The following is a 14,693-nucleotide window of genomic DNA, read 5'->3' on the forward strand; positions in this document are numbered from 1 at the left end:
ATCTCAAGGTTTACCAATTTCATTTTGAGGTCTTCTGAAAACTGTTTTTGCTCTCAGCAAACTGCCAGAGACTGGCCCCTGGTGATACACACTTACAAATTTAAAGTGCAAGCACAAACTAACCGAACTAACGCCACTCATCAAACATTAAGTGTTTGGCTTTTTTAAGATCCAACACCTTATTTGACATATTAAAGTTAATAACCTAGAGGGTTTATCAAAGGGATGCAAACTTTTGCAATGATATAATTTGTATTATTTAATTAAAACTTCCTTTTTAAACACTCCTTGACCATTTTTGTTACTTCTGATGATGAAGAAACCTTTCTGACATCTTGCTGTACGTGCATGAAATATTAGGTTGATGAATACAAATTCATATCAAATTCTTTTTTTGTTTTACTCTTTTTGCCATTTCACTCGAAGGAGATGCAACTGTAATTAATGATTATGTATTTGTTCTTTATTTTTGCTGAAAAAGCATCTGTCATTTTGGTGCCAATAGGGTTCATTTTTAACAGACATCTGCCTCCCAACATGAGGGGGACTGAGCAAACAGTCCTTTAGGTCGTATGAGAGAACAGTGACAAACGACCTCTGTAGTTGTAGGGGTTAGAAGATATACCTATAGTACCTTAAGTTGAAAGACACTGTCTTTAAAAAGTCTATTAGACACCAAAATGTGGCACAGCGGTTTTTCAGTCCTCACAAACAGGATTATACAACTGTGGAAAGAGAAATGTGTGTTTGCATTATTGTGTTTAGGTAACACAGCTCAATATGTTACATCCTAGGAAGCCAAGGGTGGCACATGCACTTCAAAAAGCTCTTTCTTTGGCTTTGAGATTTACCGTAAGTACCATAGTTTGTTAGACCATATGTCTGTTCTGAATTACCATCCACTTACTTTTCATCAAACTGATAAAGCTGTAAACCCCAGCCATCTTGGTCTTAAGGGCTATTGTTTGCAAAGATGAATAAACCTCCAGCACACTACTAATCCTCTTGGTCCGCAACCAGGTTCTCTTGTTATAAAAGCTGAAACCACAGTTCTCCTGCCCCACCTGCAGACGGATGCAGTGCTGTGTTCAAACCACTAGAGGCCATCGCAATGCAACAGGATGTCTTTTACTGTTACAGTGACTAAATGAAACACAACTTTGCCACAGTGTAGATATTTCAGTCCCTTCCCAGCAGTCTGTACAGAAGATTTGCATAGTGTCAGCATTTCTCTCTCTCTTTGTTTTCTTATTGTACTGTTTATTCCAGCTTGTTAAAAAAAGGTGGACATGTGTGACAAAATGTCTTTTTTTAATACAAAAATCTACCTGACCAAAAAAAGATACATATGTATACATATATATATATATATATATATATGTATACATATATATATATATATATATATATATGTATACATATGTTATAATTCATCTGCTTGTTACCTTCTACCCAGTTAATCTTCAAACACAATCTGGATTTGAAGCTCTCATCGACTGATAGTGAACGATCACGTGCACACAGAGTGATTCTGACAGCTCAGTGAACCTCATAGCGTGAGAAGGCTGAGGAAGTGAATGGTGTGAGAATGCTGCCACCGCAGCCCTGTGGCAGCTCAGCCTAAAGACTGCGGTAGTCTAGCTTCGCTCTCCAGTCCTCTTAAACCCACTTCAACCTGGTTTCTATTTGCACTCTACTGTCCTCGTGCTCGAGCGTTCCTTTGAGCTCTTGCTAGTACTTTTATCTTAAATATCAAATAGATTTTTTTTTCCTGCAACATTCATGATTATTTATGGGTCTATGTTGAAGAAACATGATATGCCTGAGTCCAAATGTCACATTATTATTAGACTTATATTTTCATACAAAGAGATACAAAAGTGTCAATAGGACAGGTTTACACTGTGAACATTACAACACACGCATACAGTATGTCGAAATGCAGAACAAACTGATATGACCTTTTTCATTCTTCCCCACACAGACACACACATGAGAGGAGGCAGGCCTTCAAATTTACTGGGGGTCATTTCTAAGCAGAGGAACTGAAAAACAAACAGAAATTTGAGGTGTGAGGATGTATGTCTGGTGCATGAGTGTTTGTGTGTGGGTTAGGGTGTGTGTTTAAGTGGGTGAAACAACAGTAGAAAGAAGTCGCCTCCTGTGTACAGAAAACAGACAGAACCCACAAGGCAGAGAAAGGAGGTGTGTGTGCATGTATGAAGAAGAACAACATCCTCTCATTGTAACGTGTATGTGCAGTATGTATATGTCCTCAATGACCATGAAAGTCTTACTGTGCCCGGGGAGTCCCCTCAGGGACACAACTGATGGGTAGGCTGGGATTTGATCCCACAGACCTTTGCATCCCATCCTGCTGGTCTACCCATTAAGCTACAAGGGATTTATGTGTGTGTGAGAGAGAGTTTGTTTGGTTACATGGAGGGGTCCAAAACTGTATTTCACTTAATGGAGAGTCCCCATAGGTTTATAAAACAGGTTGGAACTATAGGTAACTGTAGGCGGCAGAGGCCCAACATGCACTCCCACATCTCAGCCACGAAGATTCACATCGATGAGCCGATTGAGTAACATCATGGACACTGAAACAGAAAGGAAAAGAAAAAAGAAGAAGAAGAAGAAAAAGAAAAAGAAGAAGAAACAGAAAAATGGAGCAACTAAAGTGGAATATTAGCTTTATTGTTGTTATTGAGTACATATACATATTATAAAGAAATTTCTCCTCTGCATTTAACACCCCCCCCCCCCCCCCCCCCCCCCCCCCCCGACGTGAGCAGTGGGCAGGCACAGGCGCTAACTCTGACTGTCTTGCTCAAGGGGAGACCTCGGGTGTTCCCCTCCCCAGCTGTGCAGTGCTGGTCCAAGCTCAGGAGAAATTGCAGTGGTGACCCTGAACTCACGGGATGAGACAAAAGGACAATAATGGTAATAATAATAGAAAATATAAAAGGTTGCCTGTTTTCTTCTTCTTCTCGCCTTTGAACAATTTAGTGTCATAATTTGTTTATGATGGGGTAATTTTACTTTCCACTTTCTGGTTAATTCTATTTTTATTTATTTATTTGTCCTTTTAGCTCATCCCGTGAGTTCAGGGTCGCCACAGCGGATCATTGTCCACATGTTGATTTGGCACAGTTTTTACGCCGGATGCCCTCCCTGACGCAACCCTCCCCAATTTCTACCGGGCTTGGACCGACACTGCACAGCTTGGGAGGGGAATGGGCTGTTGGGGGTTCAGTGTCTTGCCCAGGGACACTTTGACATATAGCCAGGGCTGGGGATCCAACCACTGACCCTGGGGTCCGTGGACGACTGCTTTACCAACTGAGCTACAGCCGCCCCTTTTTCTGGTTAATTCTACTTTTAATAAATACTGGGTGCAACACTGCAACTAGTATTTGCAACACTGACCCCTTATGGACACGTACATCTGCCATGCAAGTACAGTATAACAGAAACACATTTGCGAATATCGCTGAACTCAATGCGCATATCTTCGCATACGCGCAGACTGCGGACGTATAATTCTGACCTTAGACGGTGAGGAGACACTGTAGGGTTGATGTTACTGTATGTCTCCATGTAGTGAATGTCAGTCCATGTAAAGTACAGTAAAATAAAAAAAAAGTTTCTGTGTACTCTTATATGCCAGTGAGGACCAGTTTGAATTTTATACCACTGTGTGTGTCTGTGTGTGTGTGTGTGTGTGTGTGTGTTCGCGTGTGTGTTTTGGAGGTGATTAAGAAGCAGCAGTGAAAGAGCATGAAAAGACAGAGATTTCTTCATTTAGTTTTACAGCACGGGAGCTGTGTTCCTCGACACACACTCACACACACACACACACACACACACTCAGGGTGCCCAACAAGTGAATATAATTGGGACTGACAGCTAGCCTTCACGCTCTGACGCACCTCTTTTCCCAAAGTGGACGCAGAAGGACCGTTTTACACACACATGCACATACGCATACACAATCACACACAGAGTGTCTAAATGGGCATTCTGGCCACAGCATCCCAAAAACCAAAACAGAGGAGAAGAGGAGGGGGGGGATGAATAGTTGAGCGGGGGATTCGGGGAATAGATGATCTAGGTCACCTTAGCCCGACAGACAGAGAGGAGAGAGAAACACGCAGGCAGACTTACGTACAAGCACCAAAGTAGTAAGAGACATGTTAGAGACATGCTACCATACTTGCAGGTGGTACAGAGCGAAATGTCTGACAGGTAAAAATACTCCCCTCACTTCCTGATGCTCCAATTGAAAGAAACACAGCTTAAAATGCCTTATGCCTAATAATTATTATCAATAAATATCTAGTTGACCCTACATCGACAGATCAGTGCACATTGACCTGCCCATTTGATTTCAGTGACATCTGCAACACTGACTGATATTTTTTTAAATGTTTGGATAATGTTCAAAAACAATGACCCAACATACAGTAGTACACATTAAAGTCTGCCATGCAAGATGCTCACCTGACCCACCACGAGCTACTTGGGGGTTCCTTGTAGCCAGGAGGGACCACAAGTAAAACCAATTACCCTGTGGTTCATTGACGACCTTACCCACTGCAACTAGATAAATTACACATAAGCCGCAAATTCTTGCAAAATCACTATGTTCTGTGCATTGTGAAATCCCAGCAACCACAACTAGCCTGTACCCACAAAGCCTGACATACAGTGTCCCTGCTTTGATAATACTGTCACGCCACATATGACTGAACTCATAATTGCATTGGCTAAACTGTGTGTGAGTCATTCCAAACAATGCAAAATATTCGCTGGATGGTCAATTGAAAGAAAAATAGATCGTCCCTGTCAACTTGTCACTCTTATTTTCGGCTATGGATCAATGGTGGACTGACTGTCTGGTCTATGAGTGACAAGGTTTGAAGGTTGGATTTGCTCAGAGCAAGAGGGTCAATGTCAGAGTGGAGATTATGGTTGGAGGTTAGAAACATGGAGAAAAGGATAAATCACAACATACTCCATTGTGGTTTTACGAACTTTTGCTGATGGCACCACTAAAATTATTGGGGATTTTTTTTGTTCTTTGAAGCTCTATGGACAATTGGAACAGGCCTACGTTTCCACAGATGATAAAAAATAACAAGCCGAAATGAGTAAAAAAAAAAGTGAACTGCTATTTTACTGGCATTTGATAAGTTAAAGTTCCTGGTCTCTGATCTATTTTACCCATCTCCGCCGTTCATTTGTTGATGAAACTACCTTCATTTTTCAAACTGTTTGTGCCATTTTAATATCATTAAATAAAAACCTGTTGTAGAGATAGTCAGCATGGTCAGCCTTCTAAATATATGAATTATTAACAGAAATCCCCTTTATTCCACATCTAGAATAAAATCTGCATCAAGGTGTAGTTATGCCGCCATGCTCATTGGTGAATGGATACTTGCAGAAATACTCTCCAGAAATACCTCTAGGACGTTGTACAAAAGTGCATCTTATTCACCAGTGAGTCAGAGTCATGACCACTGGTTAGGACTATCTAATCTGATCAAGTTGCTGCAGAATTCACTCTATGACAGTCGTTGTGTTGGTGAGTGTGATTCACTTGCAGAGGATTTACTTTATTTACTTTCCCCTAAACTGTCTTACCTTCTCAGAAGAGGTTGTATAAGCTTGTGAGGAAGATAGCAGATATTGCACAATTACACAATCACCAACTCCTGTGAATTTTTGAATAAGAAAATACTTCAGCTGTTTCTTTCCCGAAATTACTACTTTCTAAAATCAAGTCATAGGCTATTTGATTTGGCTGAAATCATCAATTATTTTAGTTCCAACCCCATTTATACTTTGTAAAGTCATGAATTTAAAGGGATTTGTAAAAATCATTATAAAGAATACCAATAACCTTTTTCAATCAATTTCTGTCAAACTTTTTTGTATGTGCCAATGTCATATCCATTACAGGGTTTCTGCCATTTCAGTCCACTTTAGAGTGAGCACTAAGTTCTGGGTATCAACAGCAACTGTACAGCCACATGCTGTACAGTATTTTAAGGTTTTGAAAAGCATTTCATTTCTTTTTCTTGTTATTTTAATAGATTATTTTAGAGACATTAATCTCGACATTGTACGTTGTACATTGTAATTAACATTGTTGTAAATCTGTCAGTGTTACCCAGAAGGCAAATTTTTGACAGCTGAACCTTGACCAGGTGTTAAGCAGGTATTCAAACAAGAAAGCAGCCAGCACATAAGAAACATGACAAGCAAGACAAGACATGAAGCAGCTAAATGTAAATAAAGCCTCCGTATAAAGTCTAAAATGCTAAGACAATCAATGTAAAATAGATGCAGTGATGACTGGTGGTGATATTGGATGGGTGGGCTAACAAAAACATTATACCCATTAATAGTTCATGCAGCAGCAATAGCCACAAAGTTACAGCAACAACACCATACAGCTTGTTATGGCAAGTGCTCCACAACACCACTGTGAGAACAAGAAAGCTAAAGTAAAGATGTGATCATATTTTAATTTTAGGAGGTCTGTAGGCTTTGGGCTCCCGTATTTAAAGAGAAGCTCACACTGACGAACATTATAGGATCCACATAGGTTGATCACCGTGTTATTAAAGTCTAGCGATTTTTGGATGAGACAGCACAGCCAGTGGGTTCATCCTGACCTGTGCAGTAGCACTTCAGAGAAATGATTTGATCCTCTTACAGTAAGTGTACTTAAACACCTCTCTGACACTGGTTGGGATGGTTATGAGCAATAAGAAAAGTGCTCTGCAGATTGTTCGCAGTCAACATTCTCCAAAGTGACATTGTAGATTTTTAAACCCCACAAACCATTTCAGTTTCTCTCCACAGATCAGAAATGTTCACCTGTAATGTCCAGCTCCTTCTGGGAGAAACTAGTCATAAAGAGCAGAACAGTTCTGGGGTAACCAGTCTGAGAGTTTTCATATTACATCCATGCTCTTCCATCCTGCTATGAGCTGAATGAAAATAGCCCAAACGATCAGCAAGAGTTTTTCTTGAGATTATTTAGTGCTGTTGCTGCTCTGGATTCCACCAAAATCAATTAAAACAATATATCTAAGTGTTTTTCAATTTTGTTTCATCCTTGCTTTAAAAGCCAGGGCTTAGTCCTGCTAACCCATTACTACTGTAGCAGCCATCTCTAAACCAGTACATATATAACAGACATAACACACAGCATATACCAAGAATGGTCAACACATATAGTTAAAAAAGCATAAAATCACTATACACAGGCAACTTTAGTAAAACTAGATAGAGAGCAGACAAGACAAGCTGGGTCCTGTAAAAGACAAAAATGCTGTAAACAGAATTTCTGAAACCGGAAGTGCAGGAAATCTCAGCTGGGTTCAAAGCTGCTACACATTTCATCCTAGAACTGCTGTGAAGTCACTTAATATAGTTTTTTTTTTTCAGACAAAAAAATTAACCGTTTATATCAAGAATATATGGACAGTTTATCTAAATACTGGCTTTTGGAAACTTTGGTCCAATTTTTATCTCAGCAGCTCACAGCCCGAGACTTGAATTCTGTCCCATCCAATCTCAGCGTAAAATGTGGTAATTTACTGCTAAATCTAAATGCTTAATTTAATTTGTTATGTTAATTTTCAGCAGATTTGAGCCTGGATCAGACTTCCTTGTCTTGGTTGGCACAAAGTCATCACTGCCCCATAGTGGCACGAAGCACTTCCAGTCTGGTGCAATTTTATTTGCAGCATTATTCCCTTTTGCAGGTGTTTTTCCATTTGCTGCATTTCTGATTTGCAGTGTGTCTCCTTTTTGTATGTGCTTTGTCGCTAGGGGCCATCGTAATTTAGGCTTTCTATATGATATACATTTAACGGGGTGCCATCTTGTGAGTTATGCGCTCAGCTTGCCTATAGTCATTTCAGTAGGTTAAATGCAAATCTTTGGCTTTGTGTGGTTGCTGTTCAATTCCTTCAGGTCTGATGGAGATGGGGCAAATGTGAGGCTGTGTTCCCCTACTGTACTTGGGACTTACAGGAATTACCTGAGCTCTTCCAGTGCCCGCAGCAAAGTAATATTTTCAAAGCATCCAGTGTTGCAGTGTCTTATTGTCATTGTTATACACAGGCCTGTTCAAACTGTGGCAAAGTGAAAAAGTTAGAAAAGTGTTTATGATACACAAGAGAAAAGTGGGGTGCGATGAAGTAGAGGAGAAAAGGCACACGGAGAGGAAAGTGATTTAGAGAGCAGTTGAGGTATGTAATAAAGACAGTGGGGTGTGATTTAGGACTGACAGGAAAATGGAGAAGTGGGGGTTTGTTCTTGGCATAGATTGAGTGTCATTTAATGCAGGAGTGAGTGGAGAAATTATTGCATGGCTGCTACACTAGCTGACTAGAGATGTGACACATTGCTCATAAGGCTGCTATCCCAGCTGAATAGGAATTACCCCATTAACGCAAGTTGAATGCTAACTGCTACAGCACATATTGGGCTGGCAGCAAAGAGCTGAGCTGGCTAATGACTGTATGTCACTGTAATGGTGTGTCTCTATCAAATGGCTCTGCCTCTGCGGGACGCTTAGCTCTTCATCGCTCAGCCCTGGCCTCAACTCCTCTTCATTCCTGCCGCTGAATGACCTTCTAGCTGCAGCTTAAGAAGGAAAAGCCATTCCTACAAGAGCTTCCTCATGTCACATATCCTTCACTTCACCATGCTGTAGCCACGTTTTAAAAATCGTCCTACAGTATTTAATCTACCTGCTTTGGACAGATGGTATTTTTTTTCCTCAGAAGATTCTAATAAACCCTTTGAAATAAATTGGAAACAGTTTCCTCTAATGATCCAGATGCTGCCCTTCACTGAAATGTCCTATGGGGTGTCACAGTATTATACACATGTTTGGGGTCCACAACCCTCAAGATACTTCAGACAAAGCAGAAGTTGATCTAGCCCACAGTCGTGATCTTGACTGGGGTCATTTTTGCAAGCTCAGTATACCCGTGAGAACACTTTGACACTGGCAATCACAGGCTTCTATATTGGGTCACTAGTTATTGTAAGTGTGAAAAGGGATATCAAGTTCAGAACATGAAGTACCTCAGATAATGCAGTACACAAATTTTAAAGAGACTTATTTAAGTAATGTAGCAACAGGACAGTTAAAGAAAAGGGTAATAGTAATGCAAAACGGCCCAAAAAACAGAAGACAAAAGATGTTGGTCTAACCTTCTCAGAACTGGTTGGGCTGAAAGTTAAAATTAAATAATTGCTGTGCCAAATGTGAATGACTTCACCCAGCAACTAGTCTGAGGACAGAGGATGTCATTGTACAAACTGTGAAGCCTAATAAGACAAATTTGTGATTTGGGAATTGGGCTATATAAATAAAGTTTTTTTGATTTGATTTGATTTGATTTGATTTGATTTGATTTGATTTGATTTGATTTGATTTGATTTGATTACAGTGGCGGCCCTGAGAGCTCACTGTGCTGCTATACTAATGCAAATAGACAAAACGCATGCAAATAAAGAAAACAAGTTAAGAAAATGTTCACTTTATGGCCTAGCTGTGTCCACCACCTTTCAATGTGCCCCGTGTTTCGGTGGTTAAAAACATACGCAAATGTCGAGATCATAGTTTATATTTTCAAATAGTTTTTACATTATATTTGTTTAAGTCTTGCTTTCTATTTTTTGTTTTATATTGTTTTATATTTGTGTGTTTTGGGGATTTTAGTTAAAGAAACCCACCATGTGGGGTTTTTGTTATTTTTTTTCTGTTTGCATCTGCACTGCCAGTAGTGACACGGGCTGGCCAACAGTTGGTATACACTTATGACTGCTGAAGTCACCTTCCTCCTTGTGGTGCCCACACTGTAAGTTACTGGTTTTTATCTGTCACAGTTACATCACCTCCATCTTTATATCTAATCACAGTAAAGATAGCTCCTCTGGGCATTATTGCTATATTCATGGGGTCTGGACTTCCTAGTAGTTCCCCTGAGACTATCTATTCTAGATACAGAGCATGAGTCTGAAAGCAGCAGGCTATCTGTCATTCATGCTATTAGTTCATGGTTATCATCAATGGTGGCTAAGGCCATTAACCCAAAGACATTAGCAGCAGCCATTAGCAAAGCCATTAACTCTTCTCCCTGCTAAACGTTCCTGTCTCTCACAAAGACTCATTAAGCAGAGGTAGAGAGAGATGTGCATTGAGGGAGACGAAAAAAAAAAACATCAAAAGATATACAAAGAAAGAGGAATAGACGGTGAGAGAGAACACAGGAAGAATGAGAATGTATGTCTTAGATTATTATAATGCATTGTTTCAATCCCCCCCCCATGCCCAATTTGCTGTTCATGTAGGATGTACACATCTACAAGTAGTATAACTATAGTTATTTTTAAGACTCGGCATGGTTGGATAGAGGAAAATTGTACGGAAGTGTATTGACGACGAAACATTTGAGAAAACCCAAAACCAATTGTAACCATTTACCATGACTGTACACTTTTCTGGCCACTTTGTAAATTGTAAATGCTCTGAAATGATGTAGCGATTTCCTACCTTACTGGCACCGAAAGCACTTTACGCTGCTTCTCATTCACCCATTTGCACTCACACACCAATAGGAGAGCTTTTATGCAGCTGGCCTACACTAAGTTGGAGTTCAGTGTCCTTGAGCAAGACACTTTGACCACCAACAACCCTGTGATCTGTGGACGACTGCTCTACTGCACCTCCTGAGCTACGGTTGCCCTTTGTAGAGAATCTGACTTTTTTGTCAGATACACCCATAAAATCTAATACAATCCAATACAGCCGCTGTGACATCAGTTCTACTTTTACAAGGTTATAACCTCTCGGTTTTTAATTTAAACTGAGAATTACAAACAGGGTGTCCTAAAGCTTAGACACACCTCTTATATGTGTGATATAATTTTACCTTCACACAGTTTGAACCTTAAAACTAAGATTTTATAACCTTTGCATTGTATTGTATTAGACAGTGAGTCTAATTTTTTATCCTTCAATTCAATTACTGTAGGCATGTGGATTTCCTATTCTTCTCATACTAATCTGTGGGTTTTGCTCTTTATTCTGAAAGTCTAGTCTGGCAATGCTTATAACACCACTGTCCCTGCTTTTATTTTAAAAGTCAATAAAAGGCTCTAACATAATAATCCTTCACTGCATCGCCTCAAAACTCAAATTCTGCTATGAGTTTGAAGTTGTGTGCAAAGGCTTCGCACTTCCAAAAGCAACTTTGATCATTATGAGCGTAAGAATTTCTGCCGCCCAGCCCCCCCATAAAAATCTTTTTGAATAATGTGTTAAGGTCTTGATTCTGTCTTGCTTTATACTGAAATTTGATTCTACTTTTATAAACTGGTGTCTGCGTGTTGCCAAATATTGACTTGCACAGCGTCGTGATTTGAATTACTTTTGTGTTCACTCAAACCTCGTAGACAAAAATGCAGTTGACTAGTAATTTCAAACTCAGACCAGATACATGTGACTGCTTTCTTAGCTTTTATTCGGAGAATGTTTATACAAGTATTATTTCAGGTTAAACATTGCATGTAAAATTGTTGGTGTTGGTCCTCCACTTATATTTAGTTTGCATGTTTTCTCCGTGCTGCCATGGATTATCTGGAGGTGTTCCATAGAACTTCACTAATCACGCAATTTTCCCATGGTCCAACTACCTGCACTTGTAATATTTTAAGTAATAGTGAGATACAGTAGCCGTGGAAGCACCATAAATACCACCATAAATCTTTTGCCCCAGTGCACAATGGGAAGATTCTCCTCACACCTACCCAAAGGCACATCATGTTCCCAATCCATTGTTAAAGGATGACTTTTTTTTTTCTGTATTTCCCCTAGAAGTACAGTGACTGTTGCTATCACTGCCTCTGTTGTACTGGTTCAGGGAAACTGAATTGCATATGCATGCGGAGCGAATTACTGGCTGAACTGATCATACAGTCATATCCTTCCTTCAACAATGGTTTGTTTACGGCGTAGCCTTTGTGTAGCGTTAACCTTTACAGTCGCATTGTAAGTAAAATGGACGAGGAAGACAGAATAATTTCACTTTGAAGAAAATGTGTTTGAAGTGGACAAAGATTTTAATCAGAGGGAAGAGAAAAGAGAACAAATGGAGGGGGGAAACAGGGTCAAACTGAAAGATGACGTACCTAAAGATATCTGTTCCTGTGGTCACTGTTCTCCGGTGCCAATGCCAACTAATGACAAAAACATTTGTTCCAAAAAGTAGGATGTGGCGCTTAAAAAAATCTAGATCTGTCCACAGGTAATAGTAATTGAACGGTAAAATGCTGTATAGTCTAACACCTGATTATATATTTTCACTGGTTTAGAGCTTTACACACACATCGGTGTTGGCGGAGGGATATGAGCAAGTAATCAGTCCAGCTGTTAAGGGCCTGAACATGCTTTTTGTGAATGATCGCACCTGAGCTCCCCCGCCCTGGGTGCGTGCACCGTAGGTAACGATCCGTGTCTTCATCCTCATGCAAGCTTGATTCTTGTTCACGTAGTTGCTCTCCAAAACAGTAGTAGGTGCTGTGGAACAGTTACAGTTACAGTATGTTCAATGTATTTTTGTGTTTATTTTATTCTATAAAAACTTTTTTATTTTCTTAATTGGTGCATGTTGGAAGGTGGCAGAGGAGGAAGTGGTTGGGTTCAGGGTTCCTGCGGACCATAAAGCTTATCTTCAAAACTTATCTCACCATTTCCGGTGAGTGAGACAGAGTTTGTAAAAAAAGACCAAGAGGTGGCATTTGCTGTTGTTTTGACTCAGAGATAAGTGTGAAAAATGATTTGACTAAAGTTATGTTAATTCTGGGCACATTTATAAGTTCAGCTCAACTTCAGCTCAACTTCTCGCTTCCTTAAAATCTACTGCAGGTTTTTTTTAAAAAATACATTCAAGTTGTCCTTTAATCTTACACTTGTGTTTTCTTCTTTCAGCCTAAAATGTCAGAATTGATATGTATTTTTTTGAATTTGTTTTTAGCTAAAACCGTCATGTGTTCCTGTGGTCGTGGTGTTTCCATACTCCATACTAGTTTTGTCTTAAAGCGAGGTAACACAGACCGAAGCGTCTCTCCATTTACTCTCTGCAAATTGCACTTCCTCTTCTTTCCTGGGCTGACGCCTACAGCAGGAAATCCTGTGTAACAAGACTGCATATGTGTGTGCGTGTGTGTGTGTGTGTGTGTGTGTGTGAGGTAATCTAAGCATGCGATATGGGTGCAGACGTCACTCATTCAGCAGTACCACCCTTCTCAGAAATCCACTAACCTCGTGGTGGGTTCTTCTTTTTTCCTTCTGAGATCACATGAGGATGCTGCAGATCAAAGGATTAGGACATGATGTGGCTCCTCTAAAGCTTTCATATGGGTGTGAGCGTGTGAAACGTCCAGAAAAGAAAATATTAAAACATTTATTTGAACATGTGAATTTTGACACACTGGCGATGACAACTGCTTGCTGAAAGCTCCTTAAAGGTGATTATCTGACTTAAAGGCTCCCTGAGGACAAATAAACTCAGTAGATTGATGTGTGGTTGACTGAGCGTGTTTGTACCTCTAAGCTTGTCCACTGATTCTCATGTCTGTGTCAGTCTGTGAGAGATGCAGGGAGATGGAAAAAAGGAAGATTAATTAATTATTGAGGATACCAACACATGACTTCTCTCTTCTTTTATTCTCCCTCTGACCTAAATAGTAAACCACCTGATCCAGGCTTCAAAACAAACCTACTGATATCAAGCTCACTAACTGCCTTTTCGTGTGTGCGTGCATGCAAGTGCATTTGAGCATTCATGTGACATTTCATCTTTTGAGACACCACGCTCACGAGGAAAAAGAGACAGAAAGAAGAAGAACGAGTACAAAGAGGCAGAGATAAAAGCTAATGGTTTGATCTTTCTGCTAATGAAACCAACCAGCACCCCCCCCCTTTAGAAATTAGCTGCAGGAGTGTGTGTGTGTGTGTGTGTGTGTGTGTGTGTGTGTGTGTGTGTGCCCACAAACTAATGTACCTTTCTGTAGTTTTATGTGAGATATTGAGTGACTGTCAGGAGGCTCTAAAGTATTCTGAGATAAAATGGAATGTTGGGTCAAAGGGCAAACTTACCTTTCATCGTTTCTCTCCCATTCTCTCTCTCGCTCTCGCTCTCTCTCTCTCTCTCTCCCTGTCCTCCATTTTTCTTCTTTTCTCTTCTTCCATCACTTCTGTGCATCCCTCTCATGTGTGTTCAGGCAGCAGTCCTTTTCTTTACTTCCATTATCTGTTTTTCTGTAGTTGTCTTTCATGTTCCTAAAGCTCCTTCAAGAGAAGTGACAATGGAACGAACATCCAAAGTTCACAAATGTGTATAAAGTAACATTCGGTTTAGTTTGTAGTATTTTTGTGTTCTTCGGTTGAGTTGCAGTGGAAGAAAAATCAAAAAAGGGTGTATTAACTAAAGAATGATACAACCTTGGAAGAAACATTTTGACTCATTTGAAAAATTGGGAGGTGACATTTTGTTTTATATTAAACAAAACCCCCTCCCCCTCCCCCAGCTCCAAGATTCTTTCATGTTTTGTAAAAATGCCACTCTAAAAACCTTACACCCTATCCCCCT

The 14,693-nt window shown here is 40.0% G+C and overlaps 1 long non-coding RNA gene across 1 annotated transcript; it reads right to left on the minus strand.

Moving 5' to 3' along the window:
- Positions 1-12,600: 12,600 nt before the first annotated feature.
- Positions 12,601-13,688, minus strand: LOC137100616 (uncharacterized). Its single transcript, XR_010910943.1, has 3 exons — positions 13,649-13,688; positions 13,364-13,451; positions 12,601-12,619 (listed from the first exon to the last, which is right to left on the minus strand). It is a non-coding gene; the product is annotated as an uncharacterized lncRNA (long non-coding RNA).
- Positions 13,689-14,693: the final 1,005 nt, after the last annotated feature.

The sequence above is a fragment of the Channa argus genome, chromosome 15 (genome assembly GCF_033026475.1).
Source record: "Channa argus isolate prfri chromosome 15, Channa argus male v1.0, whole genome shotgun sequence".
In the NCBI taxonomy this organism is placed as follows: domain Eukaryota; kingdom Metazoa; phylum Chordata; class Actinopteri; order Anabantiformes; family Channidae; genus Channa; species Channa argus.